General features: G+C 32.4%; 2 pseudogenes across 2 annotated transcripts in view; both read right to left on the bottom strand.

Annotated features, from left to right (window-relative positions):
- Positions 1–10,123, bottom strand: part of LOC143205649 (eukaryotic translation elongation factor 2-like) — a 497,146-nt pseudogene extending 487,023 nt beyond the window's left edge. The window contains exons 1-5 of the transcript XR_013007835.1: positions 10,080–10,123; positions 9,473–10,018; positions 9,000–9,214; positions 7,161–7,576; positions 6,605–7,099 (exon numbers count right to left, since the gene is read on the bottom strand). The product of XR_013007835.1 is annotated as a eukaryotic translation elongation factor 2-like (transcript). The remainder of the gene's footprint in view (positions 1–6,604; positions 7,100–7,160; positions 7,577–8,999; positions 9,215–9,472; positions 10,019–10,079) is intronic.
- Positions 10,116–11,158, bottom strand: LOC143205753 (eukaryotic translation elongation factor 2 pseudogene; annotated as a pseudogene). Its single transcript, XR_013007888.1, has 3 exons — positions 10,954–11,158; positions 10,353–10,764; positions 10,116–10,291 (listed from the first exon to the last, which is right to left on the bottom strand). The product of XR_013007888.1 is annotated as a eukaryotic translation elongation factor 2 pseudogene (transcript).
- Positions 11,159–12,703: the final 1,545 nt, after the last annotated feature.

Raw genomic sequence — 12,703 nt, 5'->3', positions numbered from 1 at the left:
GGAAAGGGGTCGTACATCTTCGTCTGACATCACGAATTGATAAAAACATTCGAACCGTGCATTTGAACTCTAATATAATGTGCATTTGAAAATGGTAATTATTATTTTCAGTCGCTAGTTTATATAGTTTTTTCACTATCGACTATTTCGATGTCAATGTTTCTATTACAAACTATGGGTTTATCTGAACTGATACTACAGTTTGGCGTGGGCATCAAACCACGGTCCTCAGTATTAAGCGTACCGACTGGCGAATGACCAACTTTAGAAATCATCCCAGAACACATCCGGTCTTACCCAGCCTGCTTACTGGCGTGACTGGGATTTTCCTTGTTGTTTTCTTGATTTTACACTCTTGTCTAGGACAATCACGATTTTTAAACAATCAAAAACATAAATTTGTGAACATGCATTTGAACAATAATATAATGTGCATTTGAAACTGGTAATTATTATTTTCGGTCGCCAGTTTATATAGTTTTTTGACTATCGACTATTTCGGCTGTTTTGCGATTATCGACTGTTTTGAGTCGATTGTTCCCAACGCTAATATTAAATTATATTCAATTTATTATTATTAAATGATACAATAAATTATAAAATGAATTTAGTTTGTTAAATTAAACTCTTATTAATTATTAATCTGTATATTACATTAATACATAAACACTGTAAACTAGTTTTTTAAATGTTACTAAACTGCGTTAAAATACAATTTTAATATTTACTTGTTTGGTTTCAACGAAGGGTAATAAATCATCAATTTTAACCATTAGGCACAATTCATGTTTGCCTAATTGGATTTGAATATTTTGAAGTCTGACTAATAATTTAAAGTAGGACATTTCCCACTTGGTATAAACTATAATTTTGTCTTCCAAAAAGGAACAATCTCCTTCAACGTAAAACAAGGGTGCATAAAGTTCTTTGTTTCTCACTACAAATGGAATGTGACAATTAGCAGTTATCTGTAAAAAGCCCCACGTATTTTTAGGAAAAGTTTGGTACATGTTCCTTGTTAAATCGTACAAAATATATTCGCAAAATTTTAAAAAATATTACAGCCCTAAAAAATCATTCAACTGCATTTTATAATCACTACCCTCTAGAAATCTGTTTCCGAAAGTTTCCTCACGTGCAATGTTAATCATATTGAACAGATCTGCTTCTACTATTTTCTTTCGACTATATTTCACGTAAAACAAGTTGTAAACTTCAAGCGAGAATTTCTTCACTCGCAAAAACACTTTGTCGTTTAAGATTCTGATACGAACATAAAGATCATCAACAATAATATAAGGTATATTAATAAATAATAAGAGATTAAATTCAAATGAAAAGTAAAAATGTCGATAAATAACAATCCAGATAATAAAATTGATATAATTAAATCGTCGCCAAATAGCCAAAGATATATTAGAATAATCAGAAATAATTCTAAAGACGAACACAGTAAAAATATTGAATCAAACCAGCATGGTGTACCGACAGCTTCAGTAAGTAATACCGATAGATTAGCAGAACTAGATTAGCAGTATCGAATCTCAACACATTCCTTACATCATAGTGAGTAATTTAAAATATGTCTCCGTTCGAATTATAAATGAGAGAATTTTCTCCACGATGAATAAATTTTCACCAGAAGTTTATCAGTGCCTTCGAGTAAATTGTTATCCCCTTAGCAAATACGAAGCTTTTTACTAGATGGGGACCCAGAATGACATCAACTAAAAGCAATGAACGGCATCAAGCAGCTGCTGAACTAAGATGTAGTTACATGTCAACTGGAAAACCAACTTATTAGCCGACTGATCAAGAGAAAACCCCAGACCTGTTAGATTTCTTCATAGTAAGAAACATAACAGCCAACTATAAAAAGATCGAAGAAAATTTTGAGCTAAGTTCAGATCATACGCCAGTGATTCTGACGTTGAGCGAAGATATAATATGACAAGAAAGAAACCCAACATTAACAATCAAGAGAACAGACTGGGAACGATTTGCTGAACAATCGAACAAACGAATTTAACTAAATATACCCCTCAAGACAATTGAACAATTAAATTTTGAAGCAGAGAAATTCGTAGTTGATATTCAACAAGCTGCTTGGAATAATACTCCACAAATTAATAGTACAACTAAAGGAATTAATTATCCAAAAGAAGCTAAGGAAATGGTAGCTGAAAAACGCAAATTACGAAAAAACTAGCAACAAAACAGAACACCTGAAAATAAAAATAGTTTAAACAATATAACCCAAAGAGTGAAAAGGGAAATACTGGAAATAAAAAACAAAACCATAAATGATTATCTGAGAAATTTTACACATGATAAAGAAACTGATTACTCAATCTGGAAAGTCCCAAAATATTTAAAGCGTTCATGTCTACACCGTTCGTCTATAAGAGTCCTATGTGGAAATTAGACCTATATCACTGCTCCCAGTAATATCTAAGGTTTTTGAAAAACTCATGTTGAAAAGAATAAAACCAATCATATAAAGAAAAAAAGCCTAATACCAACACACCAGTTTGGGTTTTTAACAAGCACTCAACAATTGATCAGGTCCACAGAATAACAGATGTTATTGAAAAAGCCAACGAAAGTAAAAAAGTATGCTCAGCTATATTTTTAGATGTAACACAAGCCTTCGATAAGATACTGAAGAAGCCTCACGAAAATTACAACAGGCAAGTGACAATTTAAATAATTGGACATGTGCAGTTCATAATATAAACAGACCGTACAAGCACCAATAATATTAAATAACACTATCTTTCCATATAGTAACAACGCTAAACATCTTCGAATGAATCTCGATGCAAAACTTCGCTGGAAAGAACATATAAAGTAGAAAAGAAACGAACTGGAGCTGAAAAATAGGAAAATCTACTGGCTAATTGGATGAAAATCACAATTAACAGTATATAATAAATTGCTATTATATAAGCAAATACTAAAACATATATGGACATACGGAGTTCAATAATGGGGATGTTCTGCAAAGAGTAACATAAATCAAATAAGTTTTTCAGAACAAAATCCTGAGAGGTATTGTGGGTGCACCCAAATACTATAGGACTTGTTACATACATCGAGACCTTCAGATACCCACAGTCAGTCAATAAATCAAGAGAATTGCAAGGGAGCATGAGGAAAGATTCCATTCTCATACGAATATTGAAATATTGTAACTATTGGATACCACCAGAACACGACACAGACTCAAAAAAATCAAATCACCTGATCTTGTGTAGCGTTGTGTAGTGAGGTGCATATATTAAAAAATTCAGCAGTGACACGTATAAACATTATTTCACCAGAGACTGAGATAGGGCCAATGGGTCCTCCTAGTTATATACCTAGATTTAAGTTATTATAAAGACAAATCGTAGGTTAGACGGAAACGACTAGTAACAATATAATAACTAAATAATAAAAAAATGTTAAACGTACAGCCTGAGGTTCACGATTAATAATACCTGGAAAACCCAGCGAACTATTCGCAGCAATAAATATAACTACATGTAATTATTACTCTGGGCGCAAACTCACTTACTGGGGCGGTAAAAATTATCAGACCTACTGGACTTTTACATTTCGAAAGGCATCTCTTCAAATTAAATACAAATCGAGAGATTTTGCGAAGTATCATTTGATCACACTCCAGTATTGTTAGCACTAGATGCGACAAATCTGGAAAAAACAAACAAATCCAATCCTACTAACACATTTACTAGCAGAGACCCGTTTAGTCTTATAATGCAAGAACGTATAACGTATTCCAACCGAGAGTTATAGAATCTGCAATAGATACAAATCCTGTTCATAAGGCCGATGTTACTGTAAATCAGATTTATCCAATGGAAGTTGCCACAGAAATTTATATTAACATCAATCCTACAAAGGCTGGTTAATAGGTAGATACGGCTCCGTCAGACAGATGGATCAAGTGTCGTTCCCTACATATATAGAAAAAATTACATATATTCCACAATAACGACAACTTGGGGTTATCACCGACAAGCCTTTTGTCAGATCTGATATATTGATTGTTTTGACTAAATCGTTGTTCTGACGAAGAAACGTCTGCAAGTCTTAGACAATAGGTGAATTGTAAGTTTATCAAATTCTTTTATTAAATAAAAGTGAATAATACATCAAATTAGTACAATAATATGAAATATTATTTAATAAATCCAACTCAAACTGGCTATACTTTATATTTTGATAATGGAGCTAGTATAATTAACGTGTTTGTCGCTTGAAACTTAAATATTCTAAATGTAGAACCTACAATACAATTAGACATAATTCCGAAAATTGTTATTAAACTTTTAAAATTAAAATTGGTCCCAACGCTTCTTTTAATGAAGAAAATATTGATAAAAACGACGAAATTGCAATAGAGCTAGATCGAATTTTTACCCCCAAAGCTTCATGGTAAACGAATATCCCTAGAAGGCATTACGATCTTTCATATAAGTAATCAGTCGCTATTAAAATAATTTGTGGATTCGGGAGCTTCTTTATTTTGAATTATTCTTTTTTTATAGTAAAAATGAAATAGAAAAATTTAATATACTTGGAATAAATGTAACCTATGTTACACACTCTCACAGCATAAATCTCTTAATATGTTTTCAAAAAATCTCCTTTTGATGGTATTTTGGATTTATATTTTCTAGTGAATGTTTTTCCGGTTTTGAATTCTCATGGCCTATAAGCGGAGAAAGCTATCAACTATTTTCAATCAAAGACAATCCTCATCCAAATATTCATCCAATTCAACAGATGCAAAGAAGCAAATTACGTGAAACAAATTTTTAACAAAATATTTAAATTTTGATTTACAAAATAAAATTAAATATGTACGTATATATGTTTTGACATTGTTTTGGATAAGGATGAACCTTTGACTTTCAGTTGTAAAATAAAATATCACATAAAAACAAATTCTGAAAATCCCACAATAGCTAAATCTATGGGTGCTGTTATAACCTAAAACAAGAAATTAAAAATCAAATTTAAAAGTTATTTGATTAGATAATATTAGAATATCGCCATGGAATTCTACAATTGGGGTAGTGCCGAAAATACATGACCAACTAAGAAAATGAAATCCATAGCAGATTTCGTATATCAAGAAATGAAAGTGAATTAAAAAAAATATATATAAATCTTTTTGATATTCTGAATTTGATTAAAATTTCGATGAAATACTAAACAATTGAAATACGATCATTGTCAATTCTTTGGAAAACTAATCCTTTTAGACCTTATATTTTTGGAGTAATATTTCAATTAACCACCGATCACAGATCATAAACAATCAAAATCTCGAAATACAAAGAAAAATATTATTAAACTATTTTTAAAATTATTTTAGTTATAGTCACACAGTAATCGTTATATTGTAGGCAAATTTAGATTATTTGCCTTAATACATTTTAGTTCCATTTATTCATTTATGTTCTTTTTGCTGCTGGTTGCACTAAACCTATTTTTTTTTCTGTGAAATATGATAAAATAATCCAAATGAAATCGAAGCGCCCTAAAAGTTTAAATGTTAGAAAGCGGAAAAATGAGGAAAACGAGACTGAAACTCTTAATACAAATCCTAGTACTATGCAAAACTATATTTATTTATATTGCTTAAAACTATATTATATTGCGATATTTTAGTATTTGCAAAATCTAATTAACAGAAAAAATTATTTAGTATGTTTGTGAATTAGGTTAACGTATTGCAGACTTAAGACTAACTGCAAAATTTCAATATGCAGCTAGCGGCAAATCTGTAAATCCTCCACTAAACTATTTTCCCTATATGTAAATAATAATTTAAAATATCGACAACGTAGCAGTCGATTTGCCGTCATTTTGCCCTCGAATGCCAGATTTTAAGTGGTGTTTCTATCCTCTAGTAGATGTTTCTGCACCACAGTCATCATTATAATGAAATGCTATGTCTAAATTATAATAATAATAATAAATATTATTTAAAGATTGTAAAATGTACATTAAAGTATCGAATTTTTTAATAAATATTTTATTTTAATTAGTGTAGAGAAGCTAATCTTTTAAAGTTAAGTACCAAATTTAATAATTTATTAAAAATAATTAAAAGGTTTTATAATATTTATGGAATAATTTATGTAACGATCGATACGTCGGAAGTTACAATCGATTTTCTTTCATCATCTCTAATTTATTCTTTGATCTTCCACATGTGTAATCGATAAGAAAACATAAAATATTTTGACAAAAGAACTTGATAAACAATGTTTGCTAACTTAAAATATTTCAAAGTTTAAGTGCATTTATTCACGTATAAATGTTTATAATTTAACTATTAACAATTTATATTAGTGTATATTTTAAAATATCTTAAAAACATATAATACAGAAATTTAAACAATGGAGATATTAAGAGAGTAATGTATGACCAAAGAATTTAAAGAATTGAATTGAATAGTTGTCAGGATCGTCAAAATGTAATATGAATTTTTGAGTTTTTCTTCAAAATTTGACTTGCTTTGTCCTTCCAGAATATGGAAGAAATATTTAAAAATTAAACCAAAAGAACTGTACACTAACTCACCTAATATATATCATTCTCTAATTATATATTCGTCTAAATAATTTATGAGTATCCCACTAGCTGGCTAGCATGTCGTTTCAATCCTTTTTAATCAATGTTATATTCACTGATGAGATGCTTTTATATTGCAGAGCCTTATAAACTCCATCTTATAGACTACATGTTGATAGATATCCAAACGTCACATATTTAAAAGCCTGGAAGCTAAAATACTTGGTCCAATATCTGTTGTATTTGTTTGGCGACTTTGACAGGCACATTTGGTCAGATTTTTCGCTGACGGTTTAAAGGTAAGATACAGTAGTATACCGTAACACGTAGTACAGTAAGGTCCAGTAGGGTCGAATAAATTAACTTGAATGCTAGCATGATCCCCCTCCAAGGCTTCCAGACAGATTTCTAAGTGGAACTCTCCGGCACCGGTAATGATGTATTCGCCAGATTCTTCAATGACACATTGTACCATAGGATCGGACTTGGCCAAACGTTTCAAACCTGAAGTCAAATGACACAGACCTTAGTGATAGTCACACAATAAAAGCGAATATTTCCGTACCTTCTACAGATTTTTCCGAACGGGCCGGATTCTTCGGTTCCACAGCTACACGTACTACGGAAGATAAGCTGAACTTCTTGATATTCAAATTCTGATTGTTTGTGAATGTGGTGATGGTATCGGGCTTAACCAAAAATTGATCCACACCGAACAACCTGTAAATGTTTCCAGATGGGACATCTTCCATGACTTCTACATAACGACGCCTTATGAGGATGGTTCCATGTATTGTCTGCTCGTTTAAATCTTCTTTCTTGATGCCATATATTTCAGTTTTAGGATATGGACCTTCATGCCTTTCGCTAATTTACAGGAAAAGACAGGGAAAAAAGCGTGGAAACGACCTTTATGAGAAGTGGGTACCATTTTAGACACATACATCGTCAGAGGACCGTTAGGATCACAGTTCGTAATACCTAAAAATAAAAAGCGAAGTATAGTAATTTGCATATGCTAAAAAAATAATAAAAAATTGGTAATTGTTGCTCAGTTTATACCAATCATTCACACTGAATCAGCATAGAGTTGTAAACTACATATCGTCATGTAAAAATAAAACCTAAAATTTCACGCGTTTTAAACATAAATACATGTGGACCTTCGAATAACATTTCCATTCTGTACTTCTGAGCAGTTACTGGGGATGGCCAGTGAACATCAATCCTCTGAAGCAAAGTCTCACTAACAGGTAACCATGTCCGCTTAAATTGTTTCCCATCCTTATCCTGGTCTTCATATTTCAAGTTAGTGAGGAGAGAAGGGCTTCATAAAAAAATTGATTCAGACCGAACAAAGTGCAAATATTTCCAGATAGGACATCCTCCATGACTTCTATGTAACGACCAATCATGATGATGGCTCCCTGAATTGTCTTCTCGTGTAAATCCTCTTTCTTGAGGCCACATAGTTAGGTCCCAGGATAGGGCCCCTTATGCCGATGGCTACTTTACCGGAAAAAAACAGGACCAAAGTCGAAGAAATAACCTTTATGAGAAGTAGGTACCATTTTAGACACATAATCATAGGACCGCTAGGATCGCAGTTCTTAATAACTAAAAATAAAAAAAGCAAAATATAGTCATTTGCAAATATTAAAAAAATAATAAAAAATTGGTAATTGTTATTAGTTTATACAAATCATTCACAGTGAATCACCATAGAGTTGTGAACTACATATCGTCATGTACAAATAAAACCTAAAATTTCACGCGTTTTAAACATCTATACATGTGGACCTTCGTATAACATTTCTATTCTGTACATCTGAGCAGTTACTGGGAATGGCCAGTGAACGTCAATCATCTGAAGCAAAGTCTCACTAACAGGTAACCATGTCCGCTTAAATAGTTTTCCATCCTTATCCATGTCTTCATATTTCAAGTTAGTGTGGAGAGAAGGGCTTCATAAAAAATTGATTCAGACCGAACAAAGTGCAAATATTTCCAGATGGGACATCCTCCATGGCTTCTATGTAACGACCAATCATGAGGATGGCTCCCTGAATTGTCTTCTCGTGTAAATCCTCTTTCTTGAGGCCACATAGTTAGGTCTCAAGAGAGGGCCCTTCATGCCGGTGGCTACTTTACCGGAAAAAACAGGACCAAAATCGAAGAAATAACCTTTATGAGAAGTAGGTACCATTTTAGACACATAATCATAGGACCGTTAGGATCGCAGTTCTTAATACCCACAAATAAAAAAAGCAAAATATAGTCATTTGCAAATATTAAAAAAATAATAAAAAATTGGTAATCAATCATTCACAGTGAATCAGCCGAGAGAGTACAAATTAATACCAAAATTTAACGCGTTTTAAAATCCCATATAGGTGACACATACCAAGAGCTTCTTCATCATCATGTGGACTTTCGTATAACATTTCCATTCTGTATTTCAGAGCAGTCACTGGGGTTGGTAAATGAACGGCAATCACCTGAAGCAAAGTCCCACCAGCAGGTAACCATGTCCCACTAAATTGTTTTCCATCCTTATACTTGTTTTCACATCTCAAGTTAATGTGCAGTGTGGAGAGAAAGGCTTCAGTTTTTTCTTTACTAAAATAAAAATTTTAGTTACACCCAAGAACTACAAATATATAATGCATTCTCGATATAGTAGCTTGTCACCATAGGATATAAAGATAGAGGTAACATGAAAGTGATTAATACCTAGGCTTATAATTTTCTTCCAATGCACTGCCTACAATATATTTATTTCCTAATAACTTCATAAAAGTTATTTTGTAAACTATATAGTGGCCTAATTGTGCTGGAAGAATTAATTTTTTTTTAAATAATAAAATACATGTTTACTTGCTGTTCATAATCAGGTGAAAAATTTTGTAGATGGAGTTCAAGAAGTACATGCAAAACGATCTTTTGTTATCATTGTCCTGTTTTTGGGTTGAAGTATTTCTAACCCCTTAGACTGTTTAACATCAGAAAGTTTGGTAAAGTTATTCAGGGTCCAACTGCAATTGCAAAAGAGTACGGGTTCATCTTGTTCATGAACAAGATTGGTTTAAAACGTTCGTCGATAGCCTGACGTAAGACAGTTTCTGTTTGTACACACACACCTGCAAATAATTAATTATTACAAAATTATTTCTAACTTTATTCATAATTTATAGCGAATTAGCAGCATCAGTACCACCAAATATTAACGAATGTCGGTCTAGGGCAGATGGAGATGACATCACGATTAATTAATATTTTGTAAAGACACTACAATATTCTTTTTTCGATGTTTCCTACTTTAATTCAGAAATTCTTAATAAGTTGTCTATACCACAGAAATATATTTATATATGCATTATTTAAAATTTTTGTTTAGTAAAATTAATAAAAGTGAAGTAACACCTAAAATACATACATAATTATTTAATTTATTATATAAATAATTATTTAGGAATTTACCTACCCGTAACACAATCTATTACAACAAGAGCACAATCATTTACACGAAGGGCACTACAGGGTCGGATTAAGTAACTTGAATTCTAGCATGATCCTCATCCAAGGCCTTCAGACAGATTTCTAAGTGGAGCTCTCTAGCACCGGCAATGATGTTTTCGCTAGATTCGTCAATGACACATTGTACCATAAGATCAGGCTTAGCCAAACGTTTCAAACCTGAAGTCAAATGACACAGACCTTAGTGATAATAATACAATAAAAGTGAACATTTGCGTACCTTCTACAGGTTTTTCTGAATCGGCCGGATTTTTCGGTTCCACAGCTACACGTACTACGGAAGATAAGCTGAAGTTCTTGACATTTAAGTTCTGCTTGTTTGTGAATGTGACGATGGTATCGGGCTTAACACAAAATTGATCCACACCGAACAAAGTGCAAATAATTCCAGATGGGACATCTTCCATGGCTTCTATATAACGACCAATCATGAGGATGGCTCCCTGAATTATCTTCTCGTATAAATACTCTTTGTTGAGGACACATAATTAGGTCCCAGGATAGGGGCCTTCATGCCGGTGGCTACTTTACCGGAAAAAACAATACCAAAATCGTAGAAAAAACCTTTATGAGAAGTGGGTACCATTTTAGACACATCATCATAGGACCGTTAGGATCATTGTTCTTAATACCTATAAACAGAAAAACAAAGTATAGTCATTTGCAAATATTAAAAAAAATAATAAAAAATTGGTAATTGTTGTTTAGTTTATAACAATCATTCACAGTGAGTCAGCCTAGAGTTGTAGACTACACATCATCATGTACAAATAAATACTAAAATTTAACACGTTTAAAAAATCCATATAGGTGACACATACCAAGAGCGGCTTCATCATCATGTGGACCTTCGTATAACATTTCCATTCTGTATTTCAGAGCAGTTACTGGGTATGGTAAGTGAACGGCAGTCATCTGAAGCAAAGACTCACCAACAGGTAACCATGTCCGCCTAAATTGCTTTTCATCCTTATCCTTGTCTTCATATTTCAAGTTAGTGCGCAGTGTGAAGAGAAGGGCTTCATATTATTCTTTCCTAAAATAAATATTTTAGTTACACACAAGAATTACAAATATATAATGCATTCTCGATATAATAGCTTGTCACTAACTAGGATATATCGATAGAGGTAACATAAAAGTGATTAATACCTAGGCTTATAATTTTCTTCCACTGCCTACAATATATTTATTTCCTAATAACTTCATAAAAGTTATTTTGTAAACTATATAGTGGCCTAATTGTGGTGGAAGAATTAATTTTTTTTTAATAATAAAACATATGTTTACTTGCAGTTCATAATAAAGTCAAAAATTTTGTAGATGGGATTCAAAATGTACATGCAAAACGATCTTTTGTTATCATTATCCTATTTTTGGGTTGAAATATTCCTAACCCCATAGATTGTTAAACGTCAGAAAATTTGATAAGGTTATTCAGCACCCGACTGCAATTTCAAATGGGTATGGTCCATCTTGTTCATGAACAAGATTGGCTTAATACGTTCGTCGATAGCCTGAGGTAACATAGTTTCCGTTTGAACACACACCCGAAATAATTCATTATTACAAAATTGTTTCTAAATTTATCCATAATTTATAGCGAATTAGCAGCATTAGCAGAACCAATGTCTGCCTGGGGCGGTTGGAGATGACATCACGATTAATTAAAAGATTGTAACGACACTACAATGTTTCCTACTTTAATTCGGAAGTTCTTAATAAATTGTCTTTACCACAGAAATATATTTAGATATGCGTTATTGCATCTGCATTGAATTGCATTATGCATGTTTCTTTAGTAAAATTAATACAAAGTTAAGTAACACCATAAATACATACATAATTATTTAATTTATTATACAAATAATTATTTAGGAATTTACTCACCCGTAAAACAATCTACTACAACAAGAGCACAATTAGTTACACGAAGGGTACTACTGTGTCAGATTAAGTATCTTGAATTCTAGCATGATCCTCCTCCAAGGCCTTCAGACAGATTTCTAAATGGAGCTCTCTAGCACCGGCAATGATGTTTTCGCTAGATTCGTCAATGATACATTGTACCATAAGATCAGACTTAGCCAAACGTTTCAAACCTGAAGTCAAATGACACAGACCTTAGTGATAATCACAAAATAAAAGTGAACATTTGCGTGCCTTCTTCAAGTTTTTCTGAATCGGGCGGATTCTTCGGTTCCACAGCTGCACGTACTACGGAAGATAAACTGAAGTTCTTGACATTCAAGTTCTGCTTGTTGAAGTGAGTTCAGTTCCAACCTTCGTAGGGTGAAGACGTATTTTCAATACGGTCCAAGCTATAAAAAGATACCTTTCTTTAAAAAAAAACAGTATTTTATTACGGTTATTTAATTGAGTGTTAAAAACGCATAACAGATGCGGCTATCCGTCTCTCAGTGGACCTAAAGTGTAGTGAATACGTGTTTACGTGACCAGACAAAAGGACTGCATCTCATTTTTATTAGTGTTTAAAATTATTTCATCTTATTTTACAACAGTCCTTTTGAAATTCATTTATAGTATTTATAGTAAAAAACTAGTGCTAAA

Source organism: Rhynchophorus ferrugineus, unplaced genomic scaffold, assembly GCF_030347505.1.
Source record: "Rhynchophorus ferrugineus isolate W39M unplaced genomic scaffold, kcgeb_rfMv2 rfM14, whole genome shotgun sequence".
In the NCBI taxonomy this organism is placed as follows: Eukaryota; Metazoa; Arthropoda; class Insecta; order Coleoptera; family Curculionidae; genus Rhynchophorus; species Rhynchophorus ferrugineus.
This window is presented reverse-complemented; position numbering and strand designations above follow the sequence as displayed.